Source organism: Lactuca saligna, chromosome 5, assembly GCF_052625555.1.
Source record: "Lactuca saligna cultivar CGN05327 chromosome 5, ASM5262555v1, whole genome shotgun sequence".
Classification (NCBI taxonomy): Eukaryota; Viridiplantae; Streptophyta; class Magnoliopsida; order Asterales; family Asteraceae; genus Lactuca; species Lactuca saligna.
In genome coordinates this window covers 317,400,214-317,425,778 of record NC_136421.1, presented here as the reverse complement: position 1 = coordinate 317,425,778, position 25,565 = coordinate 317,400,214, and the positions used below count along the sequence as shown (strand labels likewise).

General features: G+C 31.2%; 1 long non-coding RNA gene and 2 pseudogenes across 1 annotated transcript; 1 reads left to right on the top strand and 2 right to left on the bottom strand.

The window, feature by feature from the left end:
- Positions 1 to 11,733: 11,733 nt before the first annotated feature.
- On the bottom strand, positions 11,734 to 12,364 carry LOC145048727 (glutaredoxin-C13 pseudogene; annotated as a pseudogene).
- Positions 12,365 to 14,956: 2,592 nt separating this feature from the next.
- On the bottom strand, positions 14,957 to 21,502 carry LOC145048729 (uncharacterized). The gene is made up of 3 exons (XR_013683028.1): positions 21,343 to 21,502; positions 15,792 to 16,379; positions 14,957 to 15,670 (listed from the first exon to the last, which is right to left on the bottom strand). It is a non-coding gene; the product is annotated as an uncharacterized LOC145048729 (long non-coding RNA).
- Positions 16,540 to 17,429, top strand: LOC145048728 (monothiol glutaredoxin-S2 pseudogene; annotated as a pseudogene).
- Positions 21,503 to 25,565: the final 4,063 nt, after the last annotated feature.

The following is a 25,565-nucleotide window of genomic DNA, read 5'->3' as shown; positions in this document are numbered from 1 at the left end:
TTTGGTTACCAACTTAGTTGCTTGGTAAACCAGCGGTGATATCCAGCAAAAGCTCTTGCAGCATATATGTGCCATTCCATTAAGACTCTGATATGCAGTTTTGGGGCTAATGCCACAGTATTTGAGATTGATGAACACCCAAAGGGGCAGAGCTGAAGGCGTTAGGTCATAGGCCAAGTGTACCAGCTGTGTTCATAGGTTATGAACTGATTGGTGGCCCTAATGAGACAATGAGCCTGCAACTCAAGGGCGAAGTAGTGGACTTTTGATTTACTATTATGGTTGAGTAATTAATTTAAACCTTTTAGAATAATGTAAGACCCTTACTATATTAGCTTTTGGTTTAATAGAAAAGCTAGGAATATCTAATATGGGGAACAAAAAGCTTAATTCATGAGTGGATCAATTTAACTTATGTCTCCACTTGCATGATGCCAGTAAATAGATATCATCACTAGTGAACGATTTAAATATCATTATGAATATATATTTAGCGTACATATCATGATTTTTGTATTGGGAAAGAAAATAACTTTTATTATTAATGCTTTTATATATAAACAACTTAAACAGTTTTGATGAGAATACCTTCTGCTAAATAAGATATATACCATTCTTAAGGCCAGTAACATGAAATAATTAAGTTATAAAAGAGAAATCTCCAAAGCCTTCATCGATTGAGATGCCTGCAACTTTTATATATCTCATCTTTGAAAATATTAAAGCAGGGCTTCAGTTCACATACCTAGCACTTCCTAGTTCCATGTATAGCTCAAACATCAGCCAATCCCTTATTTCGAAAACCACTTATTACAATCTTTCCTCGTGATTCTTATTATCACAGTTCTTCATCACTTAGATAATAGCCATGGATACAATGTAAGGTGCCAATCCATAAACCATTGGTAGTTTTTCATTGAGGCTCTTATTTACAGCATTCGGGAAATTAAATCCAACAGGTAATGAGCTAGATGAACATCCTAATTAATGGGAACACCCTTGACTTTAGGTAAAAGCTAGCACTTTTTGTAAACCTTTAGGGTGCGTTTGGTTGTAAAAAAAATTCCAGTTTTCTACGAAAATTTTCCAAGAAAAACGGAAATTTTAAAACACGTTTGGTTCGTTCAGTTTTTCAAAATTTTCCAAGAAAATGAAAATTTTCAGTTTTCAAAAATTGTATGTAAATTAAAAAAGTGATTTTTACAGTTTTCCAAATTTCTAAGATGAAAAAAAAAAAAAAAAAAAAAAAAAAAACCTCATCCGGTTTCAACCAAACCTGTTTTCTAAAATTTTCATTGAAAATTGAAAATGAAACTCAACTTTATTTTCTGAAACATTTTCTTAGAAAATGAAAATAGTTTTCCACAACCAAACGCACCCTTACAGTTTCCATATACCATTTAATGTCAATCATGATAATGAATCCTATTTTACAATATTGGTATTAACTGAGTTAGCCAAGGAATCTTTACGACATCATATCAACTAACTGCAACATCCACCAAATGTGACAAAGTAACACATGTTACATGCGTAAGGTTGGACAATTGCACCTCAAACAAAGGATAACTAAAGAATATCGAATAGATCCTAAGTAACGAACAAGCCACCACCACTTACGCAAAAATGCCCATCTCACTACTATGCGAAGCAAAAACAAAATCACAAAATAATTTGTCTCAGCATTAAACTTGAGGCTAGACGAGTTAAGTGACTTGTTCTTAATGCTCAATATCCACATAGACAAGAATTATAGACTAAAAGTATTCCAATAGATATTTCCCCATATTATAATACATGGAGAACTGTCTTGTGGTAAAAGAAATTAAAGTTAAGATGTAAACAACAAGCTATGAAGAGTTGCAGAAAGATGCTATTTCAAAAAATACATATTTTTACATAAAATGGGTTTTCCATCACTTATTGTGACCTCCTGATTTTGTAAGGTTTGGGGGAAAGGGTTGGTTTTTAACAATGATACTAAGTACTTTCTTTTACAACTATATTGTGAATTTATGTTGGTCATACATCGATTGAAACCCACAAGGTTTGAACTTGAGACTTCTATCTGGAGTGGCGAAGAAATACTAAATTGTTCATTATTTTAGCTAATGTCTAATAAACATATTATTATAAGTCATTTTCTTAGGAACTACATTTGAAGCACACTTATAAACTCATAAAACAGTTTGTACATGTTACCTTATTATAATCCTCCCTCTTCTTGATTATGGTTGATGATTAAAAAAGTGCATTGAAATTATGTCGTTGTTTACCGATAGGAAAATGACTTACAATGATAAGTTTACTAAAATTTAGAAAATCAGTAAAATCCACATCAGGTGATGGGAAACCTACTTTTATGTAATAATTTGTATTTTTTGAAATGATATTTTTCTTCAATAAATTATATAACATTAATGTTAAAATGTGTACAAAAAAGTTTAATGGTAAAATGTCTGCAAAAAAAAAATTAATGGTATAATGTGTACCAAAAATAGTTTAATGGTATAATTTGTACATAATAAACAGTAAAATTCAGGTCAGCAGCCACATGGCATGCCACGTGGCATACTACGTGGCTGATGACATATTATTACCGGTAATATAATTGTATTTTTTGAACAAATGTGGAGTTTAATAGTCATATATTTACAAAAGTTATAGTTGATTGATGATGTGTGTACAAAAAAAAGCTCAATGGTATTTTTTGTACAAGTCTAATATTTTGTTACCCTTACAAGTCATTTTCCCTTATAACATCCAAGATGAAAATGGACAACATCTAATAACATGTGATAAGACTAATTATTTTCTATTTTTTTTTTCTTTTTTCTTTTTTTTGATGTTTTTTTTTTCTATATTTCGAATTTGTTTTTTTTATTTATTTATATTTGAAAAGTAAAAATAAAATTTTAATAAAACTTTAATTAAAAACAACATTAAAAAAATTACAACAAAACACAAAAACATTTAAAAACCTAAAAAGCAAAAAATAAAAAATACAAAATAAAGATGATAAAACCTAAATTTTTTTGCCTAAAATTATTCATCTTCGTTTTCGTGACCAACAAAGATGTAATCCGTCAAGTCTTCACGGAGTTGCTTGTGTTTTCGCTGATCTTGAATATCAACCACTCTATGTAAATATTCCGATGTCCCTGGTTGAATGTCTTGGCTCCGTAGGCGAATACGTTGCAATATTGCATCCTTTATCTTCGACAACCATGTTATGCATTATGATACATGCATACATGATATATCGTGGAGTATCTAACTCATAAGGTCTCGTTGCATGTTCAACTATTTGTCATTTTGATTTCAAAACCCCAAAAGCACGTTCAACGTCCTTACGTGCTCCTTCTTATTGTCTCTTGAAATATTTGTCCATTGGATCTATTGGGCGTCGAAACACCTTCACAAACGTGGAATATTGTGGATATATTCCGTTTGTAAGGTAATACCCAAACTTATATTCGTTTCCATTCACTGTGAATGGAGCATCCGGGGCTTTTCCTGACAAAAGATCGTCAAATATGGGTGATTGATCGAGAACGTTGACGTCGTTGTTAGAACCCGCAACCCCGAAAAAAGCATGTCAAATCCATAAATCTTGTGAAGCAACAGCCTCTAAGACCAACGAAGGCGCTCCATGATGACCGCTCGAATACTAGCCTTTCCACGCCACGGGGAAATTTCTCCATTTCCAGTGTGTGCAGTCAATGCTCCCAAGCATACCCGGAAAACCATGTCTTTCTTCGTATGACGCATATAGTTGTTGCATATCATGCAACGAAGGTTTGCACAAGTATTGGTCACCGAAGGTTTCCACAACACCTCTTGCCAATAAATATAAACTTTCTAGTACGGTCCTCTCAGACATTCTCATATAATCGTCAACAAAATCGGGTGACTCTCCCATTGCCATAAGTTTTATTGTAGCAACATATTTTTGCAACCCTGTGAAGCCTCGTTTGCCTCTACCATCATATCTCATTTGGAAAAATTCATACCTAAATAAATATTAAATATGTAAAAATTGTATTTATTTTATCTAAAAGTGACATTTTATAAATTATAAAAATTGAAACAAACAATAACTAAATAAATATTAAACATGTAAATTTTGTATTTATTTTATCTAAAAGTGATATTTTATAAATTATAAAAATTGAAACAAACAATACCTAAATAAATATTAAACATGTAAAAATTGTATTTATTTTATCTAAAAGTGACATTTTATAAATTATAAAAAATGAAACAAACAATACCTAAATAAATATTAAACATGTAAAAATTGTATTTATTTTATCTAAAAGTGACATTTTATAAATTATAAAAATTGAAACAAACAATACCTAAATAAATATTAAACATGTAAAAATTGTATTTATTTTATCTAAAAGTGACATTTTATAAATTATAAAATTGGAACAAACAATACCTAAATAAATATTAAACATGTAAAAATTGTATTTATTTTATCTAAAAGTGGCATTTTGTAATTTATAAAAGTTGAAACAAACGATACCTTGCTTCCATAGCGTTGGCTATCCTTTCAAAGACATTTTTTCGCAAACGGAATCTTCTTTTGAAATTGCTTGGCTGGTAGACACAGTTTTCGGCAAAGTAATCGTTAACTAGCTGTCTATGCCCTTCCTCACGGTCTTTATTTAACGCCGCACGTCGGGTGGGTAGTGGAGCTAGATCTGGCTCTAGTAGGTTGTCTGTATAATATCGTGTAACGCCCGTAGATTAGGGCTAGTCAATTTAGAGACAATAAGCATCAAAAATGACTTTTTGATGGAAGATTATTTATAATGATTAATCTTAACCAAGTTGTAGTATATCTCTCAAGGTTTCCGAAAATATAAAGAACACCGAAATCCGAGTTATAACGAAGAAGTTATGACATGTCGAAGTTTCGCGACAGAACCGGCACGACACAGCGCGACGTAAATAGTGAATTTACATTAGAGTGATATTTATCCAAAACAATCTAAATGAGAATTGAAGATCCAATCGATCGTAGTGCAACGACGGAAAGACGGACGAAAACGGACGTCAGACGAAGGAGTTATGAGTTTATAACGGAGTTTTCCTACTAAAAATAATATATAAGTAATATAATTATAATATATTAAAAATAAAGTCAAAATTATCCAATGGAGTGTAAACAAGAGTTGTAGATCATAATCTCACTTTTGCGTCGATATAAAGAACGTCGAAAACGGAGTTCGTATGCGAAAGTTATGAATTTCTGAAGTTCAGGGCGCGAAACTGCAAAACTGTCAGAGACCACAACGTGGCAAGCCTTCTGACACCTCCGGGAGTCCCCCAGATGCAACTTGAGATGACGCATGCAGTGAGGACCAAGCCACGACGTGGAAAGGGCCAGTTTTTCCCTATAAATAGGTTTGAAGGGCCAGCCGAGTTTGGTTGCTCATTCTCTCATCTCTCTCCCATATTACATCGTTTTATGTGCAATTTTAACCCCCCGAAGCCCCGGTATCACCCCGAGACCCGAAGCGAGTCCCGAAGCCCGAAGATCCCGAGAAGAAAAGAGTTTCCGAGCCGAAGCTCTGCCCACGAGAAACCCGGTGTGTGAAGTGATCCCGGTTTCACCAAAGAATATCTACTTGAAGAGTCGTAGTTCTGTCTGATCATCTTCTAATCAAGTGAGTGTATAGTCACTTTCATCTTACACATAGATATGAAGTATTTTATAAAATATGTGCTATGTGTATATATATATATATATATATATATATATATATATATATATATATATATATATTGTTGTTTATACGTGTGAGTGTATAGCTACTTTCTTCTAACACATAAATATAAAGTAATAGCTATGAAATATGTGTTATGTGTTATATATTATTTGTCTATTTGAAATGGGCATGGAATTGATGTTTTATACAAGTGTTAAATGATTTAAACTGTGTAAGTATTTATATCTACAAAAATGGTGGGTAGAACAAGGGTAGATGGGATAGTTGGTGACTATGGAGTTAGCGCCTATCGTTAGATAAACCTTGGTGACTATGGACTTAGTGCCTATTAAGTAAACCCTGGCGACTATGCGACTTAGTGCCTATCGAGTAAACCTTGGTGACGATGTGACTTCGTGCCTATTAGATAAACCCTAGTGACTATGGAGTTAGCGCCTATTGTTAAGTAAACCCTGGTGACTATGGACTTAGCGCCTATTGTATAAACCCTGGTGACTATGGAGTTAGCGCCTATTGTTAAGTAAACCCTGGTGACTATGGAGTTAGTGCCTATTGTATAAACCTTGGTGACTATGGAGTTAGCGCCTACTGGTAGATAAACCTTGGTGACTATGGAGTTAGCGCCTACTGTTAAGTGAACCTTTGTGACAATGGAGTTAGCGCCTGATAACTATGGACTTAGTACATGATAGATAAACTTTGGCAGCAATGGACTTCGTGCCGATTCCTTAGGTAAATCCTTAGGAACGAATGAATAAAGGATAGTTGATTCTTAGGGTAAAACCTTAAGAAATAAAGAAGATAATGGGGATGGGTAATTGGGTTGATTGTTTGATAATTGAATATAGTAAATGTATTATTGTGGGTTGAAAACCCTATATGCTCACCAGGCTCCCAAGCCTGACCTACTTAGTTTTCTTTGCATTACAGGTAATGGCACAATACTATAAGTTGGTGGACTTGACGAGAGATTTTGGATTATAGATCAGTAGTTATAAATAACTGTTGTATGGTCTATTTTATATTGTTTATGCTTATGGTCTGTATCGGAAGATGACATCCTGAGGTTTTATTATTTAATGAAAATACATTCTCTTTGAGAAAACGTTTTGATAAATTTTATCATATTTTGTTTTGGGAACAAATTCCGCAACCGTTTTCTTTAAACGATAACTCTGATTTATAAAACAAAGCATAAACAAATCGCTCTTTTCTGGCCGAGAAATTGGGGATGTCACATATCGGTACATCATAATCACGTACAAATCGTTTTCGTCGTTATCATCGTTGTATGGATGAGCCGGATCAAGACGATTCATATTTTGGTTTTGAAATATTGAAAGAATTATGTAGTTGAAATATTGAAATATTGAGAGAAATTTATGTTTTTTGTATTTAAAAATGATATAAGTTGTATGTATTTATAGTGTAAATTTTTTTTAATTAGTTACCGTTTAAAAAAAAAAAAAAAAAAAAAAAAAAAAAAAACGGTCGAAATTGTGAACGTTTGCATCAATTATACACATTATGGTCCGTTGTTGTGATAACATTTGGTAACATAACACCTAATAACGGCAAGTCAGGCAGTGTTCCACCCGTTATGGCGCCGTTGTCACCTATAACGGGAAGCCCCGTTGCCCACACCCGTCCCTTTTAAAAGAAAGGAAATGGAAAGAAATAGAATGGTCGCTTTTCCTTTTAACTTTCTTTCATATTCGGAAAGATTTGGAGTAAAATAGCAAAATATTTAATTTTCTTTGAACTTCTCTCCGACTCGAGAACGCAAAAAGATAAATTTATTTTCATTTCATTTCTCTTCTTTTCTCTCATTACTTTCTTTCTTTTTTTCTTTTCTTTTCTCTGCTACAACTCAGGAACTAGGCGTAAAGCTATCCGAAGTAGAAGGAGAAACTCACACATGAAGCTGATGTGTCTAGCCAAAGACGAGTGAACACCACCTTGGTCGTTGGGTTGGGTGTGATGGCTTCATGAAGACGGGCGTTCAAGATGGTTTTAATTGGCAGAATTGTTATTTTTGACTGATGCCGACGGTTAGACTATTAAAAAAATCTTTTTCAATTTAAAATTTAATCTCTCTATATATGAATACATTTCACATATTCTTTTTTACATCTAAACAAACACACATTTTCAAAAAAATGGATTATTTTTTAGGTTCAATTTTTTCTTCGTATGATGATGAGTTGAGTTTACACATGTTGTTTTCACTTTATAACCTTTTTTTTAAAATATTTTTAAGATTATATAGAAAATATAAAAAAAATCTTAAAATATATCAATATTAATCTTTATTTGTAAACAAAATTATTTTATGTATTTTAGTATATTTTGTAATTTTATTTAATAAAATTAAATTAAATTAATTACAAAATCATGTTTATGATGCAAAAGAGTTTAACAATAAATAAATAAAATAAAATAAAAAGGCAATTAAGGTTTGGTGGAACAACCGAGTTGTAGAGTTGTGGGTTTTAAAGGAGTTTTTCGTTTTTTTTATTCAAATGTGGCAAACAACTAAGCATTCGGTTGGCAATATGGTTAGTCTAAACCTTCTAATAAAACAAGTTTTTTCTTATTTTAAAAAGCTTCTATTATTCGAGAAAAAAATTACTTCTAACACTTCCTTTCCAGTGGCATTCTAATTTACTTTAATTATATTTCATTCCTAAATTTATTAACTTTATTACTAGATATTATATTTTTTTATAAATTAATTAATTGATTTAATAAAAAAAAATGTATAAATATACTATATAATTTAAAAATATTTTTCAAAATAAAAAAATAGAAAAATAAAAAAATAAAAAATAAAAAAAAAAAACCATCAAATATTATATAATATTTTATCGTTTTTATACTTTGTTACATAATATTTATCGTTTTTATAGTTTTATAATCTTTTATAGTTTTAGGAAAAAATGTCACTACTAGAGAAAGACTCGTGTTCCTATGAACTTTTTGCCTCCAAAGCTCCTACGTATTTCCAGAGGATTTCCTAGAAATCATGTAAAATAGTTTTCCTCGAAAGTTCCTATATACTTCCGTGGACATTCCTATAAAGTCAAAAAATAAAATCAGAGTAACTTTTTAAGGAAAGTGTTACGGAATTTCTTCCTAAAAACATGATAAAGATTTTATCAATGTATTTTCGAAGAAAAATTATTTCATTATATTAAAACGTCGGGATGTAATTGTCAATACGGATCAAAAGCATAAACTGAAACAATATAGGCCTTACAACATTTATTTATATCTAGCGGCCTATAATCTATTACCCCTCATCAAGGCATCGCAACTATGTTCTTGTGTCACTACCTGTAATACAAGAAACTTAGTGGGTCAGGTTTGGGATTCTGGTAAGCACGTAGGGTTTTCAACCCGCAATATATAAGTTAATTATGTAATTGACATATGAATCAAATATGATTAACATAAGACTTATATATGTTTCATATGTAATTCACATATGAATCAAGTACGATTCACATATAATTCATATGTTATTTTAAATACAAATCAAATATGAATAACATATGATTTATATATATGTGATTTTAATATGATTCATGTATTATTCATATGTGATTTTAATATGAATATCAATTAAGTAAATTTTAATACCATACATTATTTCTTAAAAAAATTATGAATCATTATCTGCTAAAAAATTTATATGGCTTTGTAGATCTTCAATTATTCTTTCTGAATCCATTAAATTGTTGAAAAAAACTCTCAATTTACATTAAATAAAACAACGTATTACAAATCCGAATGCTACTGTATTTAAATATCCAAATAAAAAAAATATTCGGTAATTTGTTTTTCCTTCATTGATATAATCGTAACGAATGAATCGTATGAATTTAAGATAAGATGATAACCTCGAAAGAAATCAATGACGGATCGTATGAATTTTGCTTTGAAATCGATCTCGAATTTGTGTTAATTGCAACAACTATTCGATCGATGTAGATTTTCTATGATTTCCTCGTTGATTTTGATAATTTTGAAGGTTAGAAGATGATATTTTGGAAAGAAAATCATACAGATCTTGTAGTTACGTAATTAAAGTAATAAAAAAATGTAAAAGACAATCTTACCCTTATGATCTTAAATCCAATCCAACGGTCCACTTTCAATTCTCGAGTTCTCGGAAAAATATGAGTTCTCAACCGATCTCAACCCTATATATATATATATATATATATATATATATATATATATATATATATATATATATATATATATATATATATATATATATATATATATATATATATACTATCTTATAAAAGAAATCCCACTATTTCTAAAAATAGATTGAATATAATAATATTATTTTTTTAAGACGTTCAAATCATTAAGCTAATAGTACAAGTAGTCATCAATAAAATAATATTAAATTTTAACCTGTGTTTTGAATCCTTATATTTCTCAACAAATTCTATCTCCTTCCCTGAATTTCGGATAATTCAAAATTTGAAACCATCAGAAAATACATGTTGATTCAAATATCCCTCCTGCAGATGGCTCTTTCTTAACATGTTTTTATTTTAATCCTTACTTGTAATTGATTTCATCATTTTTAACTTTTTGTAATTTTATCTTATAAATATATTGGGTGAAGGCTTTATTATATCAGGTTTGTTCCTAAAAAGGTTTTTACTATGTTTCTTTAATGTGTTGGCTTTGCAGGTTCAAAGAACTCAACCAAGAGGGCCAGTTAGAGCATTGTATTATCATTAGTTTGTATATTTTGACATCTTACTTTTGCAATAAAGAACGGTTAAACACAAGATTTAATATGATTAAGGTAGTTTGTATATTTTTCATCTTGTTTAGTCTAAAAATGAAACATTTTTCATCATTGGTCCTTATAATATCAAGTTTCATCACATGGACTTCCTGATTACGGTGATTATTGTCCTTATTATAAGGTTGTATATAGATTTTGTTCAATATTTTAAGGTTTCGAGAACCTAAATCAATATGAATCCTTAAATTACATACCATCGTTGAAAATGTTTTAATTTGTGACCAAACTTGGTTTAAAATCACAATGAACAAGTTGACACCTGAGTATTTTGGCCCTCTCAAAGACCTATTTATCGACTTTTGAATCACAACATCTGATATTCTAAAAGTTTATTTTTATAAACTATTATTTATATATTTTTAGTATTTTACTTAGTAGGACATTAAATTAATAAAGGAATTATGGAAAACGAAAAAAAAAAAAAAAAAAAAAAAAAAAAAAAAAAAAGGACGATAAACAGTACAAGTGGTTTGGGTATGTATAAATGAAAGTAATAACCATTTAGAGGGTGTTTGGCAAAAAAGCTTATTGCTTATTAGTTTATTAGCTTATAAGTTAATAAGTAAGTGTAGGGTACTTATGAAAAAATGATGTATTAGATGTTCCCCACCGGAATAAGTTATTTTAATCCAAACATTTTTTTAACTTATAGTGATGTGGATCCTAATAAGTTGTTTTAAAAAAAGTTTAGCCAAACACCCCCTTAATATGGTATGGTAATGCTCTTGAAAAATAGATATCATTTAATATTCATTTCTCGAAGTGAACACAAAACGGTTTTAACTCAAAAGAGATCAAATTATTCGCCGTCCGCCGCTTTGCGCGGGTAGACGGCTAGTATATATATATATATATATATATATATATATATATATATATATATATATATATATATATATATATATATATATATATATATATATAACATTGCATCCCTTTAAACGAACCATCGCACACGTTCAAGGCATCCGCTCAATCTTGGACAACCATAACCGTTTATTATATATAATACTTAATTACTAAATTAACCCTAATAAATACTAAATTTGAAGTCTAGCTTAATTTCCAACAATTTTGGTGACCAAATTGATCTCTTTCGACACAGGTAACAAGACTTTGGCTATGGTTTACAAAGTTTCCATAAAACACATGTTAACTGATTAAACAAGTTATATTTATATGCTCAAATATAATGATAATCATAATATAATAGTCTAACATACTATCATCTTTACCATGCTAGATGCGAATGAAAATTTATGAAAGTACTAATAATACAGAAGATAGTCTAGTTGAATAGATCACTACTACTCATGGTCTTGAGCCAAGGTGATTTCTTCAAAATGAAATTTGTTTTTTTAAGACAGGGTTTGATATGGTTTGAGCAGTGGAATGAGGGAGCCACTTAGGTGGAGGGACATGACCTCGTTGGTGGAACCCACAAGCATGCCACCTATGTATACAGCTGGCACAGGGGATGAACTACAGCCTTGCTTCAGGAAAGCCTTCTCCATCTCCCTTCCTTGAGGATCTTTGTCTATTTCATAGACTACAGGGTTCACCCTAAGTTCATGGAAGAGAATGGTGACAGCATAACACAAGCAACAAGTGCTCTTGGTGAAAATCACAACTCCATTCTTAGATACCAATGATTTTATCTTCTCCATCTCAACAACTCACTAGGATCAAAATCCAACTCAGATAGTGATCCAATAAGTTGGGAGTTTCTTATGGGAAAGAAGAGGAAGATGATGAGATTTGGTTGAAGTTTGAGGTTTTCATGCCACTTCTATTTATATGAAATCGAGCAAAGCTGGACTACTTTACTTAGATGCTTGAAAACTAACAAAAGTGTCTATAAAAGATGGATACTCTTTTTGTGCACAAAACGATGGAACAACTTGAACACATTTATTCTTCTTAGAAACAAATTAGAACCATATGATGCATTGATTAAATGTTCAAGTTCAATATTGGGTTAGTCTCCTCCACAATCTACACTGAAAAGGCTGAAAGTTGAAAAGGGCTGGTCAATGTTTTTTCAAACAGATTCCTTCTTTCAATCACTTTATACATATATTCTGAGGGTAAAAAGATTGGGAATGAGATTGCTTTGGGTGGGCTGTGATTCTTCTTTATATTGCAATTGCGCCACCAACTTGCTTACAATCCTTCAAACATGAGAATCTTGTTTATTCTAAGACTTTCAACCTCAGTGGGTCTAACCTAGCTAGCCTTGAATAAACTGCTAAGAATGCATACTAACAAAACAAACATTTCGCTACTTTGTACTTGATAATTAAATTCTTAATGGAAATTAAGATTATCTATAGCAAGCATTTGGGAACATTTCTTGTACCAGTTAAAATTCAACACTCTCCCCAGGTCTAAGATTGAAGAAAGTATCAAAGAGGATTAAAATACATTTACTCTCTCAAACACAGGGACTTGTGCACTTAAAAGGTATCTCTCTCTCTCCTTATTTACCAATTTCCAATATGTTGATGCTATTAACAATAACATGTGAATGCTCAGTTTTGTTTTTAATAAAGTGGCCACTAAATTCATACACAGAGAAAAAGATATAACAAACAGTCAATGATGATCTTCTCTTGACATAACAACTCAACTAGGACTGAATTGATCTGCTACACAATTTTTTCAATCATCACTTCCATAAGTTGCGAAGTGGTGGTCAAGAAGAGTTACTCACTTGTCACGTTGAACAAGGCGTGTAAGTTCTCTCACTTCTCTGTAAAAATATGTCAGATCATCATCTTTTTAACTTCTCAATTCTCTGCTTGTCCTTTACATCCAAATATTCTAAAAATTGTAGTAGCACATAGAACAGCGAAAGAGGGGCAATATATTCTTCACTTTAGGACAGCAAATTTGTAAATAGGCATCTAATAAAAACCCGTCACAGGAAGTATTTTCATGAAAGAAACTAGAAAATTCAGATAAATTTCCACTTCAACAATAAGTGAATTCTGATAATTTGGAGTTTATTGCTTAATACGAGCATGCTATTGCTGGCAAACAAAATAGCTTCCACTAAAACTTAAACCTTTAAGTGTGTAGTAGAATCTAACTTAGAAAAGCTTGTGTTTTTAAATATTCTAGATGACAGTTGCTGTTAAAGAATCATATAAAGTGATGAAGCTTTTGTCACTTTCTAAAGATATACAAATGTACGGGTATGGGCAACCATGATGAGCCAATGATTCTGCTGGATAACCCACGATCCACGTATATCACATATACAGTATAATGTAGAAGACTTCCCTCTTTATGTATCTTTTGGTGACCCAACTACTATACAGCTTTAAAAAAAAAACTTGCTGGAAAAATGTAGATTCATGTACTATTATTTATAGTCATCTCTATGTAGGCACATAAATTTCAGGTATGCTAATTAACTAGAACAAGAGAATGAAAAGAGCTAGCAAGCTGCAGGAAAACTGAAGATAGATAATATGAGGAAAAAGAAGATGGATATTATATACCAGCTGTAGATTTTAATGAAAAACATGATGTGTGATGTACAGATAATAGTGAGATAAAAAGACAAAGTAATCAATCGAACCTTAACCGAGCACCGCATGAATTTGTTTCTTTGCATCACATTCTATATAAGAAGATGATGTCAAGTTGTCAACTTGCAGGGTATATATAAATGGAAATAGAATTATATATATATATATATATATATATATATATATATATATATATATATATATATATATATATATAAGCCCATTGGTTTTGAGGACAATAAATGTGAGTTGAGTATGAAACAATGCACTGACACAATAGATATATCAAAAAAATAGTGACCAACATTGGCATATATATTATTTGGTTAAGAAGAATATAGTGGTTTATATTCCAATATCAGAAATCTCTTTTCTTAGTAAATATTTACATCTAGTACCCAAGCATAAAACTATAATAACACTAAGTGCAAAAAGAAATCAGCACTTTCCAGTTTATTTTTATTCAGAAAAAGAGATGCAGCTTTTTACAGAAAAATAACAGAACATGGTTAGATATCACAAGACATGAATTTTAACCACTCTATTTGTCACAGCATTGAAAAATAACCATTGCACCTGTGAAAATAAATAAAAACACCACCACCTAAGACCATCCACTATAGTTAACCACTTGTAAAGCTTATTTATTATGTCAAGTCAATAAAAAATCATCTTTAAAAACCTTCTTCAAAGCGCAAGTTTTTTTTATATAATTAAACATTTACCCCATCTATTTGATATGTTTTATAAAACATCCTATAACTTTTTTGTTTTTTAAGCACACATCATATTTAAAATTGATGTTATTTTATCAATTATATAGTAGGAAAAAAAAATACTGTAATTTTTATTTGCATATTTGATTAATTAGATTAAATAGTGAAAAATGATAAAGCTATAAAATATGCAAATATTATTAAAGGGCATAAAACGAAAATGTTATTAAGATGAGGGGGTATAGAAAGCAATACTACAGTAGATAAATTAGTAGTTGTGAATGATAAGTGTTTGATAGAATAGAATAGTAAAATAAGATATGCAGTCTAATGGTATTAAGTCGTTGAAGAAATAGTAATTAATTTATAAAAAAGCCCTCATTGTAGATGCTCTAAGTCTATAAATTCTTGAGTTCTCAACCAAACAACTTGTCAATTTGTGGATGAAAAAAAAACGTTGTGCTTTTAATTTTTGTTCAAAAACACAAGAAATTGCAAACTTTGGTGATCTTATGCATTTTCCCAAGCACGTTAGATGTTCTGCAACAGAATGACAAGTAATACAACTACAAATATATTTCATTCTTCATTGGCATACTGCATAGTAGTAAAAAAAAAAAAATTAAAAATTATATAATTATTGAAAGTGTTTTTGAAAACAAAAAAGGTATCTTAAACAAATGCACACAAATAAACTGATGAAATGGTCTGGTATACCAGCATAATCACGTGGTGATCAAGTGTCAAACATAAATGGCCCTTCAGTTTGTTTTGAGTCAGTTATATGCAAATCTTCCTGTAGCCACATGGCAGATTGTTATGCTTCCTTTCCTAAGGCTGCAGTAAGATCACAGCATCTGATACTTAGATTCGTATGTACTTTCAAATGTACAGCACAATCTCTTCTTTATCACAAAAAGACAAACAAAACACGAGCAGAGAGAGAAAGAAGGGTGACCTTTCACTTTCACTACATTCATTGAGCTGGTAACCAAGCACATCCAAATCACAAAATAAGATTATCTCATATTGTTATGATTTCCCTACGTGTTTTGTGCAAACTGTGTAGGCTAAAGTTAATAACCATATGTTTGATGCCAAAACAAGCCTATTCACAAAGAATGACTTGATGTGAGAAATAACATTTTGTGCACATTGTGTATACAATAAGCAAGCGATATTCACGTTCACGTGGGTGATAAATCGTGGGATAAAGTAAAGAATGCAAGTACTTGTAAGAATGTTCTGTAATCATTGTCATACATCTGACGATTCCACGCTTCATTTCCCTTAAGCTTTTGTTCAAACGCTTCAAGTTAACATTATTTCAATGGATAAGCATCTTCCTCGTCTAAATAGATGTTCTGAGAAAGAAATATCAAAAAGCTCTTGACTTAAAATTAGTTGACAAATATACATATGCTTACATATGACATGTAATCACCAAACTAGCCACCGATTGGATATAGTTGCCAAGAACTTTTTAATTGATTCTCAAGGTTAAAGATGTCATTCTGATATGTACTTTTCTGCCATGCATATCAACCTATAGAGAAGATAAGCCACTTGTTATATACTACACAATTACTCAGTACTTTCCTATCATCTGCAAGTCTGATAAAGAATATGATCTTTTTTCAGAATCTAATAAGAACCACCGCCCAAAATTTTCAACACTTATCACTATATATAGCCATGGCAGTAGCTTACATTACTCACAGCAAACATCACACCAAACTTTCTGCAAATACACTTGCAACGGTTTATTCTACTAAATTAGCTAGTGTTGTTTTATAAAACATCGACTGCTAGAATCTCCAGAAATGGCTTTGGTTACAGCACTGGTGAACGAAAGGCCTGTGGTTATATTCAGCAAAAGCTCCTGCTGCATGTGCTACACCATTAAGACACTGATAAGCAGTTTTGGGGCAAATCCTAGAGTTTATGAGGTAGATGAGCATCCACAAGGGAAGCAGATAGAGAAGGAACTGAGAGGATTAGGGTGCAAGCCAAGTGTGCCAGCTGTGTTCATAGGAGAGGAGCTCATTGGTGGTGCCAATGAAATTATGAGCCTTCATCTCAAGGGTCAACTGGTACCCTTGCTCCTCAATGCTAATGCTATATGGCTTTAGTCAAACATGTTCACAAATATCAAGTTCCTACAATATTGTAAAGGTTGAAGCAGATTGATGCATTATAGTCATTAGAACAGGAACAGAAAGAAATGTTTTTAGCCTTCTTTTTGCTCTTCTGAGGCCAATCATAACTAATGTGCTAACTTCCATATGTAATTTCACTACCTTTTTTGAAACAATAAGAGATAAGATATTTCTCAGGAGCTACGACTCAATGCTAATGCTATATGGCTTTGGTCAACCATATTAAAAAATATCAAGTTCCAACAATATTGTATGTAATTTCAATACTTTTTGAGAAGCAGATTGATGCATTATATCATTAGAAAAGGAACAGAGATACGATGTTATTTAGGAGCTACTACTACTGCTCTTAGAGTTAAAATTTGATGTTAAAAAGTGTGTTAACATCTCTTGTATACTAGCACTGAAATTTTTATTGTATTCTGGTTGCCCATCAGAGTCAAGAGGCCTAATTGCAACCAGAAGCAACTGAAGTACAAGAAATATTCTAAGATTCCAATTTTTTCATTCCTTCTATTATAGAAGCTTATACTTCAAGGCTCTGTTGTGGTCATTCATTGATTATTGATGTTATTGCTTTGATAAATTCAATGACACAAGATTACTTGGATTACCTCAAAGAGCCCGTATACATCATAGTAATAGTTTGCATTAGGCTCTATATTAACAAATGGCTAAATTGAATCTGTCCATGGGTTCCTTTATGCTCATGTACTGAGATACTATCTTCCAATAATATAGGTATTCGTCATACTTCACCAGTTAACTTTTGGGAATTTTACTTGTCATTTTGTCTCCACTTCATGTATACAGAAACTTGTGCAGACTTGTGTGTCACTATAATGAAGCAAAATAACATATGGAAGGAAAATCAAGATGCCATAATAACATGGTTTACTGACCTTGGTTCTTCATCTAGATTTGGATAAGTAAGATCTGTAACTGAAAAGAATAAGTTTCAAAACAGGTTTTAATGTTTTATAGCAATATCATGAATTTAGTTTACGTGACTATGCTATGCATGCTATATTGGAAATTCGAAGCCTCTTTTTCTTACAAGACCTTTATCTTATCTCACCCACACCATATAAAGCTTTACATCAGCAAAATAGAAAAAAGACATGTGATGCAAGGACTTGTTTGTTTATGTTAGTCCATACATACTAACCACCTTTTTAATCAGAAAACAATAAATGGAAAGTTAAAACTATATTTGCAGATTCTATGCCAAAAGCCATGAAGAAAATGTTGAAATGATATACTATTATGGTAAAGCAAGTTCTCTTGAGCACTGAAGACAAATATGAATGAAAGTCTTCAAAAGTCGATATATATGGTTTACTGATATCAACTTTTGTATAAGTTGCTGAGCCTATATAACTGTCCCTTAGTTTCAGTTTGGGCCAGTTATACAAATTGATTCCACCAGTTCATACCACGTGTCATAATTTTCTTCTTGTTTTGGCTTTTGGGCTGGCATGTATGTGGCCATATCTAGGACCAGGAAATAATAAATTTCATTTGATCCATCACCATCATCACACAACAAAGATGAGGGGATATATTCATCCAATACATCTATCTGGATCAAGATAGACCTCGAATTCTCTACAAAAGCTAATTACTCCTAAAAAAAAAGTAATACAACATGTCTTCATCACTAACTCTTTAATTAGTTGGAGCCACTACATGGCGTCCTTAGTGGTTTCTTCAGTAAGAAGAATTAGTAGACGTGGCACTCACTAACCAACTAAGTGATCTTAGCTTAAGAAACAATGATTAAATCCTTTGGGATAATCCTCTTAATTCCCTACTTGTACGGACTTTATCATATTAAATAAGCTTCTAACTATTTCAAAATTCTGACTTCAATTCCTTTGTCGTTAATTAAACTTTCGGCTTACTTTAGATATGCACACATTGGAATCTTAATAAAGATAATCTAAAATCCATTTTCTATCTTTAGGTAACAAAGATATATTCTCCCTTGTCCGATTATTCTTAATACTAATTAATGCATGCACCAATTACACTTGCAGCCTACCATGCCAATAGTTTTAACTAGTAATCTCAGGCATTAGATAAGATATCGTTTATGAACATCACAATATATTCCTTTTAAATTCTCTTTTACATTTCAGTCCAGTACTCTTAACCCTCTATATATAGGCATGATGGGAGTTCCTATTTCCTCAATGTAAGGTCTTCATTTACATAAAAACTTTTCTCTGCATAACGCCCCCTTGCATCTGAAAAATTCTTCTTCCTTTTCCATTCTCATAAACTAATGGCCTTGGTTACCAACTTAGGTGCTAAAAAGCCAGTGGTGATATTCAGCAAAAGCTCTTGCAGCATGTGCCATTCCATCAAGACTCTGATAAGAAGTTATGGGGTGAATGCTACAGTATACGAGATAGATGAAGACCCAAAGGGGCAGCAAATGGAGAGAGAGCTGAAGATGTTGGATAGTAGTAGGCCGAGTGTACCAGCAGTTTTCATAGGCCATGAACTCGTTGGTGGCCCTGATGAGATAATGAGCCTCCAACTCAAGGGCAAACTGGTGGACTTGCTCAAAAAGGCAAATGCCATATGGGTTTAATTAAGATGAAAAAAGAAGTAGTCAATGTTCCTTATGTAACATACCTATTATGGTTGAGTAATATGAGCCTTATGGAATATGTAAGACCCTTACTATATTAGCTTTTAGTTTACTAAAAAAGTTAGGAATATTTATTATGGGGAACAAAAAGCTTCAGGAGTGGATCAATTTAACTTCTGTCTCCACTTGTTTGATGCCAGGAAAAAGATATCATCACTAGTAAACGATCTAAACATCATTATGAATATTTAGCATACATATCATGATTTTTATAATGGGAAAGAAAATAACTTCTCAACTACGTATATTTTGAGGATATCCAGAAAACTTGTTTTCAGAGACTAACTAAGAGCGCAGATATCCATGATTGAGAAGCCATAAACTTTTATTATTGCTTTTATCAACAGTTTATACAGTTTTGATGAGAATACCTTCTGCTACATAAGATATGTGGCAATCTTGAGGCCAGTAACATGAAATAAATAAAAAATATAAATATCTGCAAATCCTTCATCAATTGAGATGCCTAATACTTTTATCTCTTTCTAATTTGAGTAGCAAGATATATTATTTCGAAGTTTTGAATCTTTGTACATATTAAAGCACCCAAAACATGCACACTACGAGGCCTCTCATGACAACGATTGTATGCATAACCTAAAAACAGTCAATGTACTATCTAATAACAGACCCTCTTTCATATCCGCCAATCACTTATTTCAAAAACCTCTTATTACAATCTTTCTTAATAAATTTTTATTATCACGGTTTTCCACTTAGATAATAGCCATGGCTACAAGCTTATATGCTGACAACCCATTCATAGTTTTTCATTGAGACTCTTATTTATAGCTTTGGGAAAATCCAACAGTTTATGAGCATCCTAATGGGCACAGCCTTGATTTTAGGTAAAAGCTAGCACTGTTACACTTCACTAGTTTCTGTTAGCCTTTTTGTAAACCTTTACAGTTTCCATACTATGTAATGTCAATCACGATAATGAACCCTATTTTACAATATTGGTATTAATCGAGCTAGCCAATGAATCTTTGTGACATCGTATCAACTAACTGCAATAGACACCAAATCTGACATGCATAAAAGGTTGGACAGATGCACCTCAGACAGATGATAAATAAAGAATATAGAATATGATCCTAATTCCTAAGTAACAAACAAAGCACCACACAAGAATGCCCATCTCACTACTATGAGAAAGTAAAAAGGAAAGTCACAAAATAATTACATAACTCGCCCTTGTAATATAGTATAAGGTATAGTTAGTAAAATAAACTTAACCTGGAACACAACACTCGATTACATTTGAGAAAAAATAACACGATACAAAATTGAGAGTTACCCCATATATGAGGCATTCAGATTCAGGGTTTGCAGTTCAAAGATCTTTCTTTTCAATTCACCAAAACAACAGAAAGAAGAATGAAATCGTTGTCAAGCACATGAATTCGTCAAGAAATACTGGAATTACAAAAACATACGAACATCCCTAATTCCCTAATCCTATGAACTTATAGAATTCCAAGATTCGTCATAATGGAAACTAGTACATTAGTGAAACCTAATAATTAATTAATATCATTCTTCGCTTCCTTTTGATTTTGTTTATGAATATATAACGATACAAGTTTCAACAAAATTAATCCGATTGGCAAAACTACATTAAGCATGAAACACGCACACACAACGACACAAAGTGATCGATATACACAGACATTGGAATAAGAAGATACCTAACGTAAATAATCTGAAGAACGGAAGCGCCTAGTTACGACTGACATAATAATTTTAGAAAGATGAAGCGATTTGCATTTGAGTCGTATCAAATGACTAGTGTTCTTGACTTCTTGGTAGAAATCACGTCCTTTCCGTTTCCGGCCAGACTACATGCAATTGTCCTGTCCAACTTTAATAAACCCGACCCGGGCAACCCTCTGATCTTCTAAAAAGAAAGGAAATTAACTCAACATTTTTTTTCTATACAACCATTATAGAATTGTATACAGCATAAAAAATTATTATGTATGGAGAAAAAGTATTGTGTATGGAGAAAAAATATTGTGTACGAATGAATTCCTTTCTAAAAGCCAATATCAATAATATCAAAATAGTTTAGCTAAAAAATTTGTCATGTTTTGATTGTTTTGTTTCAATGGTTTTCGATGCGTTAATGTCTAAACAAAAATTGTCTAATATTTGAAAAGATTTATTTAGATTTGACCACCATTTGCCACCATAATAAAAATCAGAAGCAACCACCACCATTTGCTCCCATATCCACCACCATTTCCGCACCTACCACTCTAGTGGTGGAGGCAATGTATGATAACCACGAGTGGCGGAAGCGATGCATTCATATAACTACACGGACCGAAGAATTTTCTAAAAGGGGGGCAAATATTTTTTTATAATGTTGGGGCAAATAATTTTGAAAAGTCAAAGTAAAAAATATAACATTTTTTTTAAAAAAAACTTACTTTTTAATTAACTTTTTTTTTTTTTGTGGGGTAGCTGCCCACACTGTCATACTAGGACCACCACCGACTATTATTATCATTTTTTATTGTAAATAATGGTTCTACTTCAAAAAGTTGGTCTCATTCAAAACTCTCTTTCTCTCCTTAAAAAAATGGTAATAGACTTAATAAGGTAATTAATTTTTCGGTTTTTTTACATTTTGGTAATTACCTTTTTTTACACATTTAGATAACGAATTTATTGTAAGTGTTCACATATGTCCAATATGATCAGTAGGGGCGGAACACGAGCCTTTGAAGTAGGGGGCCGAAACCAAAATTCAAAAAATGGCATATAATTTTTTTAACAATTTGATTGAAAAAAACAAGTAGTTTAACAAAAATACAACCTAAAATAAGACAATATAACAATAAGTTATCAATTGCTCTATAAATTAACAAAATACAATAACATGTATGACTATTGACTGTTGTGAAAAGTTTTTTCAAATTCTTTAGTATCTATGTAAAATAATTAAATGGTTTTCTACTTTTCTTGCTTTTGCAGCCTTTAAGATATTCCCGAAAATTGATTTGAAGTTTTGAACAAATCATAATCATATTACTGATTACTCTTGTCCTTACTTTTCACACTATTGAGACTTTAAAAAGAGAGATAAAGAAAGTGAAATTAGAATACCGAGTGTAATTTCTTTCCGAGAAGAACGATGCCTGAGCAAAATCTTGTTTCCGGTGGAGGTGGAGGAGAAGTGAGATCCACAACTACACAAGGAGCCCATTTTTATTTTCTGACTAAGGGAAATGTAAGCAAGCCAAACTTATTTCGGTAAGCAAAATCTTATCCCCGATGAGCACTGGCAGGGGTTTGATGGTGGCCAATTACCAAAGGGTGAAAGTTATTTGAATTATGTAAAGTTGGATCTTTTAACGAAGCCTCTGGTGAGCACCGATGGGAGTTGGCAGTGGTGAAATGCGTATAATTTTTTAGGGTTTTCAATCTTTCAAAGGATTGAGTTTACATAGATTTATAATTTATGTAGGTTGGTTGCTTTTTTGATAAGATTTAAATTTATTAGATTAGATCAGAAAGTTTCATTATAAGATTTAAATTTTAAGATTAGATACAAATTTTCATTATCCTTATGAAATACAATCTTTTTGGTTGCTTTTCGGTTTGTTTACATATGTGTAACTATCTTTTTTTTATACACATCTAGGTAACAATCTTTTTGGAAGTATTCACACATGACCATTATGATCGGATATAACCTGCTACAGCTGATCATAATGGTCATATGTGAACACTTCCAAAAAGTTTTTTACCTAAATATATACAATATATATATATATATATATATATATATATAATAAAAGACTCTTAAACCAGCCATATGTCTTCTTTTAAACACAATCTCATGCCACGTGTCATATTCTCCTAAGCCCTTGACTCAATTTCCCGCTTTTTTTATTCATCCAAAAACGTTGCTGAAAATCAATTTTTAAATCAGAAACTATTCTGATTTCAATAAATTAGCAATAATCTAGGCAATATATTAGCAAACGTAATCTTTCCAGAAGATTTAAACTGATGACCCAATTACTCCCCTTCTTATATGCTTTGGTAATTTTGTGATTTGAACATTCATCTGCACTCGGTTTCTAGCAGCCTACATGCTTTTAATTTTTGCATCGATTTTAATATTCATCCTTTTATGAGTTTTGAAGATTCATACCGTCAGGTAAATTTTTTTGTGTTGTTGTATTGCGTGTGTGTGTTGTACTTTAAATGTGGACGCCTTACCCCATTGGAAGATGCTACCTTTTTTCTAAATCTCTAAAAGAAATCATGCGATGAGTTTGCAGGTCCTCCTTAGTTGAATATCATCGATGTTACTAAGTGCTTATTCCTAAATTTCATCCTTATTTTTTTGCTTCCTTAATCTAGAAAAAATTATTTATTATTTATTCGTTAAGTTTAATTTGAATCACATTTCAATAAATAAAGTTGATTCATAGTACTTTAATATAACTATTAGCTTGAATGGTTTATAAATGGTAATAGGTAACCGATAATAAGGAGATGAGAGTTAATATTCGTTAGAGCGCATACAAGGTGTTTGATGGAATGCCATAGTAAAATTTTATTGCAAGAGCTGAACAATTGTTCATTCCATTCAACCTTTTATGAAAATTAATTAATTATTCATCTCATGAATCCAAATTTAAAAAATACTTTTTGTCTTTATATGGTTTTTAAGATTTTAGGACAACAATCCATCAAGCAAGCATGGTTGATGATAAACATTATTGTTTTCCTTTCTATAATGATTAGAATCAAGTTTGAAGGTGCCTGATGAAGTTTTTGATTTACTATAATCATCTTTAATCATAAATGGCTTGAAGATGGAATGCAAATCTTCTGTGTTATATGTAATATATATTTTCTCTATTATCATATTTTACAGTATATTATTTCTAATTTTATCTTCCATTGTATTGGTAGAAGATTTTGAAGGCGTATGGAAAAAGGTGAAGTGAGTATATTATCAAACAACAAAAGATTAAAGGATATTGTTCAAAAGTCCATGACACTAGACGTTCTGGTAAATCTTGTCCAATGACCCGATGATAAAATGAATTATGTATAAAAGACATGAATCTAACAATAATTAACTTCGGTCCTAAGTTCCACAACTCTTAACTTCTCTTTGATTTGGGGATGATAATATGACTGTTTTGCCCTTATTAACTTGAAAAATGTTTAACATGAAAATAATACCCAATTTGATTCGTTGTAGAGTCAAGGTTATATTCTTTTAAGAGAAATTTCTTGCTAGAAATATGATTTTGCAAAATAAAAACCCCAAAATAAATTTGAGATAAATGGATCAAAGACATTTGATGTTCAAAATAGTAATTTTACAATTTTAAGGTGAACTACCAAGTTGATCACATGCAATATCTATAAACCCTAATTACAACCATAATTCTTTTTTTACATAAAAAGAAATAATTTTGGAACCGCAAAAGAAAATCCAAATCATATATAATCTCTGATTTTATTTATTTATTTTATAATTTTAACTTTTTTTTTCCTTTTTAACCATTGTATGTTGGAAGTTGTTTAAAATTGTTGAGAATTTGTATTGAAAGATATTAGTTTATATTATATTATTTAAATTGTGTTTAAAAAATGATATTGGTTTCAAGTTATACAATTACAAGTTATACTTTTGTAAACACCTTCCGTCTAATAATCAATAGAAAAATAACATTTCTACACCTACATTTTCATTTTTGATACACTTAGAAGGATAAATTAATATTTACGCAATCATGTTTCATATTTTTATTTTATGAATTTATTCAACTCAAATGTAATATGCTGAATAAGCATCGGATTCATAAAATATTAAAGAATCCAATTAAAATTTTCAAAGAACATTTAAACAAGTATCAAATGTTATATAAAAGTAACT